Below are 16,224 nucleotides of genomic sequence, written 5' to 3' on the forward strand. Positions count from 1 at the left end.
CGCACCGGCCGCCCCTCCCACAATGCCCCGCGCTCAACGCGCCGTCGCACGAGCCCCGCCCCCTGACGCTCTCTGCGGAAGGCGTGGCCGGAGCTTCCGAGTGCGCTCGGCTCTTTCCGCCGGCCCGCCGCGCGGGAGGCCGACTCCCTGGCCTCTGCTCCAGAGCACTTTTGCTTCCTGGTAAGATGCTTCTGTCGTAATCTTGGGCTCGTCTGCTTTTGGCGCAGGTGAAAGGTGCCTCAGTAGGAACTGACTGACGGCGTTATTTCTTAGGAGCTGGTTTCGTCAAGCGGGCCAAAATAGTGTCAGTGGCCCTGGGTACAGACCACTTTGCTCTGAGCTGAGCTCGCTGGTGCTGTGCCCTGGAGACACCGCACTTTATGACGCGGTTGTGCAGCTCACTGGCTGGCAAGGAGGCTGGGATACAGGAAAGCTAGGGGTTAATGCAGCGCTTCAGAGGCCAAGTGCCAAAATTCAGATGTCTCCATCAAAACTGAGTTTAGTAAGAGGCTTAAAACTCGAGAGAGATAAGCAGAGGGAAAATTAGCAGTTTTCCTTTTGAACAAGTAATAACCTATTAAAAAGGAAATTATTTTATTTGCAGTGGCATCAAAAACTGTAAAGTAATTAGGAATAAAGTTTAAGGAGTTACAAGATCCTGGTGATGAAATAAATCCATTACTCTTCGTGAAAACAAGACTTGAGTAAATGAAAAAAACGTGCCAGATCTTTGGATGAGAAGTCAGGACCAAAAATAGGCCAATTCTTCCCAAGTCAAATTTGAAAATTAGCACAATTGACATCAAAATCCCAAATTCTCTCGAGGGTGACTTAAAAGTAACTAATTTTAAATTTTGTGTAGAGGATCACACGGTTGTGAATGGTCAAGAAAACTCTAAAAAAAGGAGTAATAATAATACAAAAATTAAACACCAAGCTGTTAGCACAGAAACAGAAATAACCATCAGCAGACTAATAGTACAAATCCAGTTTTTTTCTTTTTTTTAAGATGCTGCTACTGCTAAGTCACTTCAGTTGTGTCCGACTCTGTGCAACCCCATAGATGGCAGCCCACCAGGCTCTGCCATCCCTGGGATTCTCCAGGCAAGAACACTCGAGTGGGTTGCCATTTCCTTCTCTAGTGCATGAAAGTGAAAAGTAAAAGTGAAGTCGCTCAGTCGTGTCTGACTCTTCGAAACCCCATGGACTGAAGCCTACCAGGCTCCTCCGTCCATAGGAGTTTCCAGGCAAGAGTACTGGAGTAGGTTGCCATTGCCTTCTCCATTCAAGTAAAATAATAATTAATGATATAGAGTGTACAGAATTACCTTGTATGGGAAATATTTCTCTCAATCTGTTACATATATAATATGTGTATACATATTATGGACTTGCCTGATGGCTCAGACGGTAAAAAATCTGCCTGCAGTGCAGGAGACCAGGGTTCAATCCCAGGGTTAGGAAGATCCCCTTGAGTAGGAAATGGCAAAAATCCCATGAACAGAGAAGCCTGGCAGGCTACAGTCCATAGGGTCACAAAGAGTTGGACATGACTGAGTGACTAACACTTTCACACTACACTTCATGCTTAAATATAATTCCCCAAGCAAGAGTTCAATGATACATGAACCAAGAACATCCAGATGTTCAAGCTGGATTTAGAAAAGGCAGAGGAACCAGAGATCAAATTGCCAACATCCGTTGGATCATAGAAAAAGCAAGAGAGTTCCAAAAAAACATTTACTTCTGCTTTATTGACTATACAAAAGCCTTTGACTGTGTGGATCACAACAAACTGAAAAATTCTTAAACAGGTGGGAATACCAAACCACTTTACCTGCCTCCTAAGAAATCTGTATGCAGATCAAGAAGCAACAATTAGAACTAGACATGGAACAATGGATTGGTTTCAAATTGGGAAAGGAGTACATCAAGGCTGTATATTGTCACCCTGCTTATATAACTTATTTGCAGAGTACATCATGCTAAATGCCGTGTTACTTTGCTGACAAAGGTCCATCTAGTCAAAGCTATGGTTTTTCCAGTAGTCATGTATGGATGTGAGAGTTGGACCATAAAGAAAGTTCAGTACCAAAGAATTGATGCTTTGAACTGTGGTGTTGGTGAAGACTCTTGAGAGTCCCTTGGACTACAAGAAGATCAAACCAGTCAATCCTAAAGGAAAATCAGCTCTGAGTATTCGTTGGAAGGACTGATGCTGAAGCTCCAATACTTTGGCCACCTGATGCAAAGAACTGACTTATTGGAAGAGACCCTGATGCTGGAAATGATTGAAGGTGGGAGGAGAAGGGGACAACACAGGATGAGATGGATGGCATCACCAACTCAACAGACATGAGTTTCAGTAACCTCTGGGAGTTGGTGAAGGACAGGGAAGCCTGGGATGCTGCAGCCCATGGGGTCTCAAAGAGTCATATACAACTGAGCGACTGAACTAAATATATCTGGAATGAGGGCCATTTGATGTTAAAGTTAGTTATTTCTTGGTAGTTGATATATTGATTTCCTAGAGCTTTCTTGCCTGGAGAATTCCAGGGATGGGGGAGCCTGGTGGGCTGCCGTCTATGGGGTTGCACAGGGTCGGACACGACTGAAGCGACTTAGTAGTAGTAGTAGTAGTAGAGCACCGCAGTCAGACTGGTGGCACAAAGCAACAGAAACTTAGTCGCTTGTGGCTCTGGGGTCCAGCTGTCCAAACTCAAGATGTTGGCAAGGTTGGTTCTTTTGGAGCCTCGGAAGAAGACTATATACCCCGCCTCTGCCTTAGTTTCTGGTAGTCGCATGCTTTCTTTCCTTGGCTTTTCAGTCTCAGTCTCTGCCCTCATGGCATTCACTGTGCATCTGTTCTTTCTCCATGTGTGCTGAGTTGTGCTCTTTGTGACTCCATGGACTGTAGCCCACCAGCCTCCTCTGTCCATGGGATTTCCTAGGCAAGAATACTGGAGTGGGTTGCCATTTCCTTCTCCCGGGGATCTTTCTGACCCAGGAATTGAATCCGTGTCTCTTGTGTCTTCTGCATTGGCAGGCGGATTCTTTACCACTGTACCACCTGGGAAGCCCAGGTTCCCTTCTTATGTTAGTACTAATTCTTTTAATTAGGACCCACCCTAAGAAGGAAATGGCAACCCACTCCAGTATTCTTGCCTGGAGAATCCCACGGACAGAGGAGCCTGGTGGGCTACAGTCCACAGGGTCGCAAAGAGTCAGACATGACTGAAAGACTTCACTAATCCTAAAAGATCTCATGTTAATGTAATTAAATCTGCAAAGATTGCATTTCCAAATAAGTTCACAAATCTAGGTTGACATGAATTTTTGGGGGATACTGTTCAATCTAAGACAGCTGGGTTTTTAAAACAACCTAATTTTTCTGCATGTCATAAATTCTTTATGATTAGTACATGATACTTTACAAAAAGAATAAAGGAATGCGTCTTTTTTTAAAACTGTGAGAAACTCCACAATCTATCATAAGGGTGATGCTTTAATTTAGTGGGAAAAGATGGGTTATTAATAAATGCTACTGGCATAATTAAAGTAAAAACATTAAAAATACAGTTAATTTAGATTTTTGCATCATGTGCTGTGCTTAGTCACTCAGTCATGTCTTACTGTTTATGACCCCATGGATGGTAGCCTGTCAGGCTCCTCTGTCCATGGGGATTCTCCAGGCAAGAATACTGGAGTGGTTGCCATGCCCTCCTCCAGAAGATCTTCCCAAGCCAGGGATCGAACCTAAGTCTCCCACATGGCAGGTGGATTTTTTACTATCTGAACTACCAAGGAATGCCTTTGCATCATAACAGAAAGCAAATTAAGATGGATTGAAATCTAAATATATAGGAAAGCGTAAAATATCACTCTTAAATAATTATATGAGACATAAAATACGTAACTATGAAGCAATGGTTTTACCACCTAGAGATTTGTTTTTAATATAAAATCCTGTGTCCTTTTCCCAGAGATTCTCATAGAGTGCTTGGACCCAAGACTCTGCATTTTTAGTGAGCACGCTACATGCTTCTCTTAGAGGCACTCCATCAAGAACAGTTTAAGAAAAAAAAACTGGAAAATAAAAGTGGATCAGAGCCACTCAATACTGGGAACTTGTCTCTGAGGATGCACTGAACCAATGAGGGACAAACAAAGTTTCAGCATTGCACACTCCATGAACTTACATGCAGAGAAACAAAGGTCAGCATCATATCAGACTTCTTACCGGAAACCATGCATAGTAGAAGACCTTGGGGTGACATATTCAGAGTTTTGAAAGAAAAAAAAACAAAAAACAACAAACAATGACCTAGAATTTTGTATCCAGCACAATTATCCTTCAAAAGTAAAAGAGAAATACAGATCTCTGAGAAGCAAAAGTAGACCTGCCTTGCAAGAAACAGTTTTTAAAGTTCTTCAGAGAGAAGGAAAGGGTCAGATAAGGGTCAGAAACTCAGATCTACATAAAGAAAAGAAGAGTCAGAGAAGAAATAGTGAAGAATCTTAGATCAGCCTTGGAAAGCCTTACTGTTAATGGTGCTGTTATCTGAACCCCATACTCCTGGAAAACAGTGACAATTAAGAGATTTCTCATACTTTATGTTGGGAGAAAAAGCTCACTGCAAGGAACCTGTCTCCCCCATAAGACTAAATGAGACTTAACAGGAGTACCTTGATTACTTATGAAAAGGTCAGACACAGACCCTCCGAATTTCCGTGCTTTAGCTCTTAAATGAGCTGAACTATTTTGTCCCCACTGATCAATGGAAGCAAATGTGTGTTAGTCAAACTTGGGTTAAACTTCTGTCACGACATATTTTGAAAGGGCTACTATTCCCCCCACCCCCAGCCAAACAAGGGGATTTTTCTCCCATCTTCCCCATGAAAACCTGATGGGGATGCCGGACATGAAATCCATGAAAACGTGGGGATCCTTGCTTGGTCTGTAGCCCATCGTCAGCGTCTAGCAGTGTGCTGTGGGGACCACGAAAGCCCCGCTCCTGGTCCCAGGGCTTCTGCTGTGCGGTCCTGTGTGCTTGGTCCTCACCTGTCTGTAGCTTTCAGGGTGTTAGTTTATCCCAAGACCTCAGTTCTCTGATCAGATCAGATCAGTCGCCCAGTCGTGTCCAGCTGTTTGGGACTCCATGAATCGCAGCACACCAGGCCTCCCTGTCCATCACCAACTCCCGGAGTTCACTCAGACTCACGTCCATCGAGTCAGTGATGCCATCCAGCCATCTCATCCTCTGTCATCTCCTTCTCCTCTTGCTCCCAATCCCTCCCAGCATCAGAGTCTTTTCCAATGAGTCAACTCTTCACATGAGGTGGCCAAAGTACTGGAGTTTCAGCTTTAGCATCATTCCTTCCAAAGAAATCCCAGGGCTGATCTCCTTCAGAATGGACTGGTTGGATCTCCTTGCAGTCCAAGGGACTCTCAAGAGTCTTCTCCAACACCACAGTTCAAAAGCATCAATTCTTCGGTGCTCAGCCTTTTCACAGTCCAACTCTCACATCCATACATGACCACTGGAAAAACCATAGCCTTGACTAGACAGACCTTTGTTGGCAAAGTAATGTCTCTGCTTTTGAATATGCTATCTAGGTTGGTCATAACTTTCCTTCCAAGGAGTAAGCGTCTTTTAATTTCATGGCTGCAGTCACCATCTGCGGTGATTTTGGAGCCCAGAAAAGTAAAGTCTGACACTGTTTCCACTGTTTTCCCATCTATTTCCCATGAAGTGATGGGACTGGATGCCATGATCTTGGTTTTCTGAATGTTGAGCTTTAAGCCAACTTTTTCACTCTCCACTTTCACTTTCATCAAGAGGCTTTTGAGTTCCTCTTCACTTTCTGCCATAAGGGTGGTGTCATCTGCATATCTGAGGTTATTGATATTTCTCCTGGCAATCTTGATTCCAGCTTGTGCTTCTTCCAGTCCAGCGTTTCTCATGATGTACTCTGCATAGAAGTTAAATAAACAGGGTGACAATATACAGCCTTGACATACTCCTTTTCCTATTTGGAACCAGTCTGTTGTTCCATGTCCAGTTCTAACTGTTGTTTCCTGACCTGCATACAAATTTCTCAAGAGGCAGATCAGGTGGTCTGGTATTCCCATCTCTTTCAGAATTTTCCACGGTTTATTGTGACCCACACAGTCAAAGGCTTTGGCACAGTCAATAAAGCAGAAATAGATGTTTTTCTGGAACTCTCTTGCTTTTTCCATGATCCAGCGGATGTTGGCAGTTTGATTTCTGGTTCCTCTGCCTTTTCTAAAACCAGCTTGAACATCAGGAAGGTCACGGTTCACATATTGCTGAAGCCTGGCTTGGAGAATTTTGAGCATTACTTTACTAGCGTGTGAGATGAGTGCAATTGTGCGGTAGTTTGAGCATTCTTTGGCATTGCCTTTCTTTGACTTTCAGTTTGTACAGGGCTTCGCTGATAGCTCAGACGGTAAAGAATCTGCTTACAATACAGGAAACCTGGGTTTGATCCCTGGGTTGGAAAGATCCCCTGGAGAAGGAAATGGCAACCCACTCCAGTCCTCTTGCCTGGAAAATCCCATGGACAGAGGAACCTGGTGGGCTACAGTCTGTGGGGTTGCACAGAGTCGGACATGACTGAGGGACTAACACTTTCAGTTTATGCAGCTCTTTTCTTGTTCTGAGAGATGGAGACATGACTTCCAAGCTTTTTGTTTTGTTTTTACTTAATTGTTTTAACTCCCACAAAAATCATATACCAGTAACCTAGGAATTCACCTGTTCCTTTCAGATAATACAGCCTTAAAAAAATGTGAGTGAGATGTGACTCATATCTGGATTTCTTTTCCCTATGTAGCGTGAGCAATCTTTTCTTAAAAAGATTCCCCAAAAGAGTCCCAGAAATTAGTGTTTCAGTATCAGCCTGTTCCTAGTTAGCCATTTTTTTTTTTTTTTTAAGAATGGCCTACTCTCCTCCTTTCTTTCCTTTTTGTCTTCAGTTATTAAATGTAAACTCAGCCATTTTATGTAAGTGCCTTTGTGGGGTTTATAGGCATGGGGGATTCGCGTTTATTGGCAAGTCATCCTGCCTCAGGAACTGTGCTCAGTGCTCCTCAAGCTTGAAGGTGCACTGGAAGCTGCTGGGGCTCCAGCTTAAATGCTCGTGCTGGCTCAGTTGGTCCAGGGTGGGGCCTGAGTGTCAGCATTCCTCACTGGGTGATGCCTGGTTGCTGGTCTGTGACTGCATTTGCCTTGGCTAATCCCTGCTCACAGATAAGTATCGGGAGACCGGAGAGGTGAAAGGGCTTTTGCACAGCTTCACAGCTGCTCCTGAAGCACACAGGCTTCAGGAGTTGCAGCCCGTGGGCTTCAGTGGTTGTGGCTCCCGGGCTCTAGAGGACAGGCTCCAGAGTTGTGGTGTGTAATCGTAGTGACTCCACTGCACGTGGGATCTGCCCACATCAGGGATAGAACCTGTGTCTCCTGCATTGGCAGGCGGATTCTTTACCACTGAGCTGCCAGGGAAGTCCAGTTCTGTTGTCTTCAACCGCAAATTTTGAGGTAATTGGTTACAGCAGCCATAGGGAACTAACAGAAACACTTAATACAGTATCTTGGTTTTCCAGGTCTCTGAATGTGTCTGTACCTGCCAGGCATTTCAGGGGCTGCCGAGAACACTTGACACCAACACAAGCCCTCATCCTGCTTTGTTTACTTGGCTTAATTAGAAGAAAAAAAGATGTTTACATTATGAAAGTAAGTCAGCCTTATTGTACTTTAGAGCAGAGAAGCCTCTGGTTTGCTTTTGCTTTCAAATACTTTTAAAGTACAGCTCTATTCTTCAACAACAACAAAAAATTTCTCCCCAGGGGAAAAAAAAATCTTGTATACATGTGATTAATTGCCAAGATATTTGCTTGAGTACTGTGCTGCTATGCTTTTGAACTGCGGTGTTGGAGAAGTCTCTTGAGAGTCCCTTGGACTGCAAGATCCAACCAGTCCATTCTAAAGGAGATCAGTCCTGGGTGTTCTTCGGAAGGAATGATGCTAAAGCTGAAACTCCAGTACTTTGGCCACCTCATGCGAAAAGTTGACTCATTGGAAAAGACTGTGATGCTGGAAGGGATTGGGGGCAGGAAGAGAATGGGACGATAGAGGATGAGATGGCTGGATGGCATCACCGACTCGATGGACGTGAGTCTGGGTGAACTCCAGGAGTTGGTGATGGACAGGGAGGCCTGGCATGCTGCAGTTCATGGGGTCACAGAGTCGGACACGACTGAGCGACTGAACTGAACTGAACTGAACTGTGCTGCTAAGCAAGTGTTTATCTGAAAATCTTGTGACACTTAAAAAAGAAAAACTTCTTGGGCTAGCCTTATAATTTGTTCCTCTGTGCTGCAGAAAGTTAAAATTCAGAACCAAGTTTTATTTCATTTCTCTTCTCAATCAAGTGCAGCCTTTTGGCTTTAGTTGGACTTGAAGATAAAATAGACTAGGAATAAATTTTTCCTCTTTGCTCTCCATTTAAAAATCCATAGTAGTGGAGGAAAAATAGTATTCATTTTTATGCTGCTGCAACAAGCCACCCCAAAACTTTGGCCTAAAAGAACCATTTTATCATGCACAGAGATTCTGTGTACAGTGGGAGGTGCCATCCAACCCATCTCATCCTCTTAAGACAGAGGACGAGATGGGTGGGATGGCATCACTGACTCAAGGGACATTGAGTTTGAGCACACTCCGGGAGATGGTAAAGGAAGGGGAAGCCTGGTGTGCTACAGCCCATGGGTTGGTTAAAACTCAGACATGACTGAGTGACTGAACAACAACAGTGGAAATGGCTTGTCTCTGCTCCAGGTTGTCTGGGGGCTCAGTTGGGAAGGTTCAGTGGCAGAAAGCAGAAGGGGGACCACGACTTGACGGCCAGGGGCATCTGGAAACTCAGCTACATCACCTACCTGTGGCCTGGGCACACCGTGGGGCCTCATGCCAGCTCGGTGCTCCCAATGTCAGTGACCCAAGAGAACGAGTGAGGCAGAAACTACCCAAGCTTTTTCTCAACGTGACTTCCAAAGCCATGCCATCGCTTCTACTGTATTCTGTTTGTAACCATTGAGTCACCAGGGTTGGTGCAGATTTCAGGGGAAGAGGCCTCTTTCTGAGGGCTCACAGAATGTGCAGGTGTGTTTAAAAATCATCACCATACCCTTTACGAATAAATGTTTCAAAGAACATTAATGAAAGTAGTGCTGCATTCTAGGTGGAAGATACTCTCAGGCTTCTGTTTGATTTTGAGTAAGATTTTGCAGCTCTCTAGCCCTTGCTGTCCTCAACTGCAGGATGCAGAGCTGTACTAGGTAGGTCCCCAGCTCCTCTGCAGAGCTGTGGTTTTATAGGTCTTCCTGTAACTGTACCTACTGAAATGGTACAGGTTCCAGTTTGAATTTTACCACTGATGTTTATCGGTCACATTAGTTTCTGTTGTCTTTCCAGTTTTAGAATATTTTTTAAAAGTCTTTCGCTTAGAGTATCTGCTTTCTTTGCTTTGTGTAGAGTCTTTATTTATGTGCATCCTTCTTTGGGGGTTTCCCTGGTGGCTCAGTGGTAAAGAAACCCCCATCAATGCAGGAGACACGGGATCGATCTATAGGTTGGGGAAGATCCCCTGGAGAAGGAAATGGCAACCCACTCTGGTATTCTTGCCTGAGAAATCCCATGGACAGAGCCTGGTGGGCTACTGTCCATGGGGTTGCAAAGACATGACTTAGCAACTAAGCAACAAAAGTAAGTGTAATATTTACAAAAGTAGCCAATGAAACAAGAACTGTTGTTGTTTGTCACTAAGTCATGTCCGACTCTTTCCAACCCCATGGACTGTAACCCGCCAGGTTCCTCTGTCCATGGGATTTCCTAGGCAAGAATGCTGGAGTAGGTAGTCAGTCCCTTCTCCAGGGGATCTTCCTGACCCAGGGATTGAACTCAGGCCTCCTGTATTGCAAGCAGATTCTTTACTGTCTGAGCCACCAGGAAAAGCCCCTTATTTCCTCTTGTTCCTGCCTTTATCCCCCTCACCTGCATGGTTAATTTCTTCTTTCTCCTGGGTTACTTCGTCAGTGTGCAAAGATACTGAATTAACTTCCATGGGGAAGAACAAAAATGCGAGTGCCTGCTTGTGCACACTTCTCAAACAGCCTCCATGTCTTGTAGAAATAGCTTTACCCTTACTCCTTCTGCCCTGAACTCTCTTCAGCTGAAAGCCTCTACTGCAAGAGCACTTGTCCATGTCACTAATGACCCCGAGCTCACGGAACCCAACCGTCCATTTGCAGTCTTGACCTTAGTCACTACTCACATCCTGCCGTTCTGAAAACACCGAACTGGCTCAGGGCACCGCACCCTCTCCCCCACTGACCATTCCTTTGCATTCTCCCCCAGGCCCTGTGATTATCTTGTCTCCCTTGGAGATCCCACAGGCCCTGTACACCAGCTTTATGCTCCTGACCCTCCCAAACTTGTATTTCCAGCCTGACCTTTTCCCCCGAGGTTCAGACTTGTATATCCAGTCACCTGCTTAATAGCTCCACTTGGAGAGGTCCTAAGAATTTCAGCCGGAACCTGTTCAGAACCAAACTCCTGATTCCTGATGTTCCTTACGGAACCTTCATGCGTCTCCAGTTCATCCCACCTCAGCTGTTCCAGCCATACCTCTTCCTCTCCTGTGTGTCCAGTCAGTCACCAAGTCCTGTGAGCTCCAGCTCAGCGTCACAGCTTGAATCTGGTCCTGTGCTGGCTCACGTGGTCAGTTTTCCACACAGCTACGAAGGCGCGCGTTTAAGTGATGTGAATCAGAGCACACTTCCTACACACAGAACCTTCATCAACAGCCGCTTCCTTGATAGCTCAGTTGGTAAAGAATCCACCTGCAATGCAGGAGACCAAGGTTCGATTCCTGGGTCAGGAAGATCCCCTGAAGAAGGGATAGGCTACCCACCCCAGTATTTTTGGGCTTCCCTTGTGGCTCAGCTGGTAAAGAATCTGCCCACAATGTGGGAGACCTGGGTTCCATCCCTGGGTTGGGAAGATCCCGTGGAGAAGGGAAGGGCTACCCACTCCAGTATTCTAGCCTGGAGAAGTCCATGGACTGTATAGTCCATGGGGTCACAGTCAGACATGACTGAGTGACTTTCACTTGCACTTTGATCCACAGCTGCAAAGAGCCCCCTGCCACTCTAAATCTCTGAACTTGTGCTTGTTGATCTCTGTCCAGCTGCCTTGGCCTCCCCTCCCCCACCCCGGTCCTGCCCTGGGGCCTTTGCACTGGCTGCTTCTCTACCCCCGGACTTTCACAGGTTTATTTCCTCACTACATCTGGGGCTCTGTGCATCATTCACGTTCCCTTTGCTCCTTTCAGGCGTGCTGAGACCTCAGGCCTCCCGGACACTTCTGATCCTGTACGTAAGGTTTCTCTCCTGCCCCTCCTTCCGCGCTGTCGCTCCACCCTCTGCCTTGTGTCCTCCTGCTGATCACAGTGCCTTCACTGTTGTGCCTGTGACTTCACCAGAAGCTTCCAAAGGCAAGGCTCCCGTGCATCTCATTTATGCCGTGTTCTTTGTGCCTCAACGGTGCCCAGAACGTACTATTTGCTCAGTCAAGATTGGTTGAATGAATAAAGGAATGAATGAATAGAAATGCAGAAACAAGCTGTGTTTATTTATAATTTTATTGATATAATGAAGGTGGTATTATACAACAGCAAATAAATGATATTTATTGGTACTGGGATGATTAGCTAACTAACCACTTGGGGAAAAATAAATTTCATGTCCTACCTGTTTTGTGTATGAATAAATCAATAAATATAAGGTGAATTAAAGTCTTTAATGTTTTTATGTCTTATGCACCTAGACACACATTTTCTTTTTTATTCATATTTTAAATATTTTAAAGGTAAAAAATGAAACTGTAATAGTGCTTTAAGGATTTTTATTTTCTTACATGTATATTTTGGGTGATTGTCAAAATGTGACTGAGGAAAAAATGGTAAGAGAAAATATTTCTAAATTTTAATAAATAAGAATTTAAAGAGTCTTGATGATGAAAGTTTTAAAAGAATGTTTAAAATTAAATGATCTGGTAAAAAAGATTTCAACACATGTTGTAAAGACCAAATAGCCTTAAAATATAAAAAGAGCTTATAATTCAATAACAAAAGTGAATATCCCAGTAAGGAAAGGGCATAAATTTCACTAAAGAATGAAAGACAAATATTAACATTGTCACTAATAAGTAAAGACTCATACATTTAAACATTAAATGATTCTATTTTTTTACCATATACTGAAGATTTTTTAAAATGCTGACATCAACAATTATTTTACTGGTAGGGGAAAATGTATTCCTGCTCACTGCAAGTTTAAAACAGTGCAACTTTTCTGGACAATAATTTGCACTACTAAATTTTTTTTAAAAATGCAAGCCAATCAAGCTCAAATGTATACTTCTTGGAATTGTTTGTAATAGTTAAAAATAAAAACAGGAATACAGCATAAATGTTCAAAAAAAAGGGGGTTACGAGATAACAATATATATCCATATAATATATATCCAATGAAATAGAATGAAATCACCATGAATACTGATATAGATGTATAATATTCATATGGAAATACCTCATATATAGTAAATAAATGGTTGAAAAACTGATAATGTTCAATTTTTGTTAATTTTTGTGTTTGTTTACATGTTTATTATATGATAATCATAGCAAAATAAGTATGCTATTACAATAAAAATAGTATTATCAGTAGGAAAAATAGGAATTACTAAAGATTAATTTACAGTTTTTAAATTAAAAAAATGAAATGTAAATAGGACATTTAAAAGGGAAGTAAAATATGAAAATTTATCATAAGTGCACAAGAGGAAAATACCAGTTGGTAATTGGCACACTTGCTTTATCTTTTTTCTACACACGTAATATAAAAATATGCTCTTGTTGAAAATATTCAAATGGTAAAGTACTCGCCTGCCACCACAAGAGATGTAAGAGATGTGGGTTCGACCCCTGGGTTGAGAAGATCCCCTGGAGGAGGGCATGGCAACCCACTCCAGTGTTCTTGCCTGGAGAATCCCATGGACAGAGGAGCCTGGGAGGCCCCAGTCCATAGGGCTGCTAAGAGTCGGACACGACTGAAGTGGCTTAGCACGCAGCACACGTGGATAAGACAGTCTCCCTCAGTACTTTTTCCACAGAGATAATGTCTGTTATATTTGTTGCATATACCTCTAGATGTTTTCCTGTATTTATCAAATATATTATTTGTTTACTTTTTTAAATGACTTAACCACATGTCTTTGGAGTTTTGGTCTGTTAATAAAGTAGAGATTTAACTTGTTTTTTAAACACTACATAATATTCCAGAGCACATGAACAGGATTGTTACTGAACTATTTTCCTTTAATAATTCTGTTTATTTACCTGGGCTTCCCTCATAGCTCAGTTGGTAAAGAATCTGCCTGCAATGCAGGAGATCCCAGTTCAATTCCTGGGTTGGGATGATCCCCTGGAGAAGGGACAGGCTACCCACTGCAGTATTCTTGAGCTTCCCTTGTGGCTCAGCTGGTAAAAATCCCAACAAAAAGTGTATGTGCCAACGCTGCATCATATCCTGTAGACCAACGACAGAAGGATAAAACAGTAGCCATTCTACTTGGTCACTTCCACTTTGGGGCTAAACTTGGAGGATCCAAGTTCTTCAAGTTCATTGTCTTTTCTAACCAAAAAAAAATTAAGGATTATTTTTCTCCAACCTCTTGGGAATTATGTCTGCAAGACGCCTTCTCATACTAACCCTGCCGTGTTTAAACAGTCCTCACCTCTCTGATCAGCAGCACCGCCAAAACAAATGCTATTGGCTCACCAACACTTTCTTTCTGGTTTTGCTGAATGCGGTGTCTGTTTCCGGGGGGAGACAGGGAGAAAGGCAGGAAGGATCTGAATAAGACTGGCAGCTTCAGTGGCCTTTGAAAGCCTGGCACTTGGCAGGCAACACCGCTTTAAAGATTCACCTGCATGATATCTGAAGGTCGGAACAAAGAGAGGCCATTCAGAACTTTATGATTCTCTTACTGGCTTGGATGAGTATGGACTCCAGCTCATTTTTAAATAACTGACATTTCTTGCTATGGCTTAAGTTGGTTTCCTCAAGGTTGGTTCCACTCAATAGTGATAGGATGAAAATGCAAAGTCACGCATGGGCAGAGTCAATTTATGTCTGTGGGGAAAGTCAGGATTATCTTTGCTTAAACAAGCTGTATATCATGCTGGGCACCACCACGGAGGCCACAGTCATTTGATTTTAAACGTGGGCCTCCGTGGTTGGTCACCGACAGCTCTGCAGGCATGGGGGAGGGTGTGTGGGTGGATTGCCCATGTGTGCCTTCAAGAGCATTTATTTAGAAAACTTAGAGGTCGGAATAAAAGCAAAACTTTATCCCGATTGAGAGGGAATAAGGTTTCTTCATTACTACTACCCAGTCTGCTTTCTCATTTCCAGTTAGCACTTACCATAGGGACTTTTCCTTTAAGCACAGTTCTTTAGTTTCTAAGTCATGTTTGACTCTTTGCGACCCAGTGAACATGGAAATAACACTCCACACCCTTCCCAAGGGGCTGCCCTGGTGGCTTAATGGTAAAGAACTCTCTGCCAATACAGGAGACCTGGGTTTAATCCCTGGGCTGCAAAGATCCCCTGGAATAGGAAATGGCAACCCTCTCCAGTATTCTTGCCTGAGAAATCCCATGGACAGAGGAGCCTGGAGGGCTGCAGTCCATGGGGACACAAAGAGCTGGACACAACTGAAGTGACTTAGCACAGCAGACCCTTCCCAAACCCCAACAGAATGATAGAAAACTCATTTTAGGGACTTCTTTGGTGGCCCAGCAGTTGACTTCACCTTTCAGTGGAAGGGGTGCCGGCTTAATCCCTGGTGGGGGAGCTGAGATGTCACACGCCTTGTGGCCAAAAAGCCAAAACACACAACAAAAGCGATATGTAACAAATTCAGTGAAGACTTTAAAAATCAGATCAGATCAGATCAGTCGCTCAGTCGTGTCCGACTCTTTGCGACCCCATGAATCGCAGCACACCAGGCCTCCCTGTCCATCACCAACTCCCGGAGTTCAATCAGACTCACATCCATCGAGTCAGTGATGCCATCTAGCCATCTCATCCTCTGTCGTCCCCTTCTCCTCCTGCCCCCAATCCCTCCCAGCATCAGAGTCTTTTCCAATGAGTCAACTCTTCACATGAGGTGGCCAAAGTACTGGAGTTTTAGCTTTAGCATCATTCCTTCCAAAGAAATCCCAAAGATCTCCTTTAGAATGGACTGGTTGGATCTCCTTGCAGTCCAAGGGACTCTCAAGAGTCTTCTCCAACACCACAGTTCAAAAGCATCAATTCTTCAGCTCTCAGCCTTCTTCACAGTCCAACTCTCACATCCATACATGACCACTGGAAAAACCATAGCCTTGACTAGACAGACCTTTGTTGGCAAACTAATGTCTCTGCTTTTGAATATGCTATCTAGGTTGGTCATAACTTTCCTTCCAAGGAGTAAGCGTCTTTTAATTTCATGGGTGCAGTCACCATCTGCGGTGATTTTGGAGCCCAGAAAAATAAAGTCTGACACTGTTTCCACTGTTTTCCCATCTATTTCCCATGAAGTGATGGGACTGGATGCCATGATCTTGGTTTTCTGAATGTTGAGCTTTAAGCCAACTTTTTCACTCTCCACTTTCACTTTCATCAGGAGGCTTTTTAGTTCCTCTTCACTTTCTGCCATAAGGGTGGTGTCATCTGCATATCTGAGGTTATTGATATTTCTCCCGGCAATCTTGATTCCAGCTTGTGCTTCTTCCAGTCCAGCGTTTCTCATGATGTACTCTGCATAGAAGTTAAATAAACAGGGTGACAATATACAGCCTTGACGCACTCCTTTTCCTATTTGGAACCAGTCTGTTGTTCCATGTCCAATTCTAACTGTTGCTTCCTGACCTGCATACAAATTTCTCAAGAGGCAGATCAGGTGGTCTGGTATTCCCTTCTTTTGAAGAGTTTTCCACAGTTGATTGTGATCCACACAGTCAAAGGCTTTGGCATAGTCAATAAGGCAGAAATAGATGTTTTTCTGGAACTCTCTTGCTTTTTCCATGATCCAG

The 16,224-nt window shown here is 43.7% G+C and overlaps 1 long non-coding RNA gene across 1 annotated transcript; it reads left to right on the plus strand.

The window, feature by feature from the left end:
- The first annotated feature begins 47 nt into the window (after window positions 1–47).
- Window positions 48–15,604, plus strand: LOC139186247 (uncharacterized). Its single transcript, XR_011569814.1, has 3 exons — window positions 48–180; window positions 3,984–7,757; window positions 11,416–15,604. It is a non-coding gene; the product is annotated as an uncharacterized lncRNA (long non-coding RNA).
- The last annotated feature ends 620 nt before the right edge of the window (window positions 15,605–16,224 follow it).

Source organism: Bos indicus, chromosome 12 (genome assembly GCF_029378745.1).
Source record: "Bos indicus isolate NIAB-ARS_2022 breed Sahiwal x Tharparkar chromosome 12, NIAB-ARS_B.indTharparkar_mat_pri_1.0, whole genome shotgun sequence".
NCBI lineage: Eukaryota > Metazoa > Chordata > Mammalia > Artiodactyla > Bovidae > Bos > Bos indicus.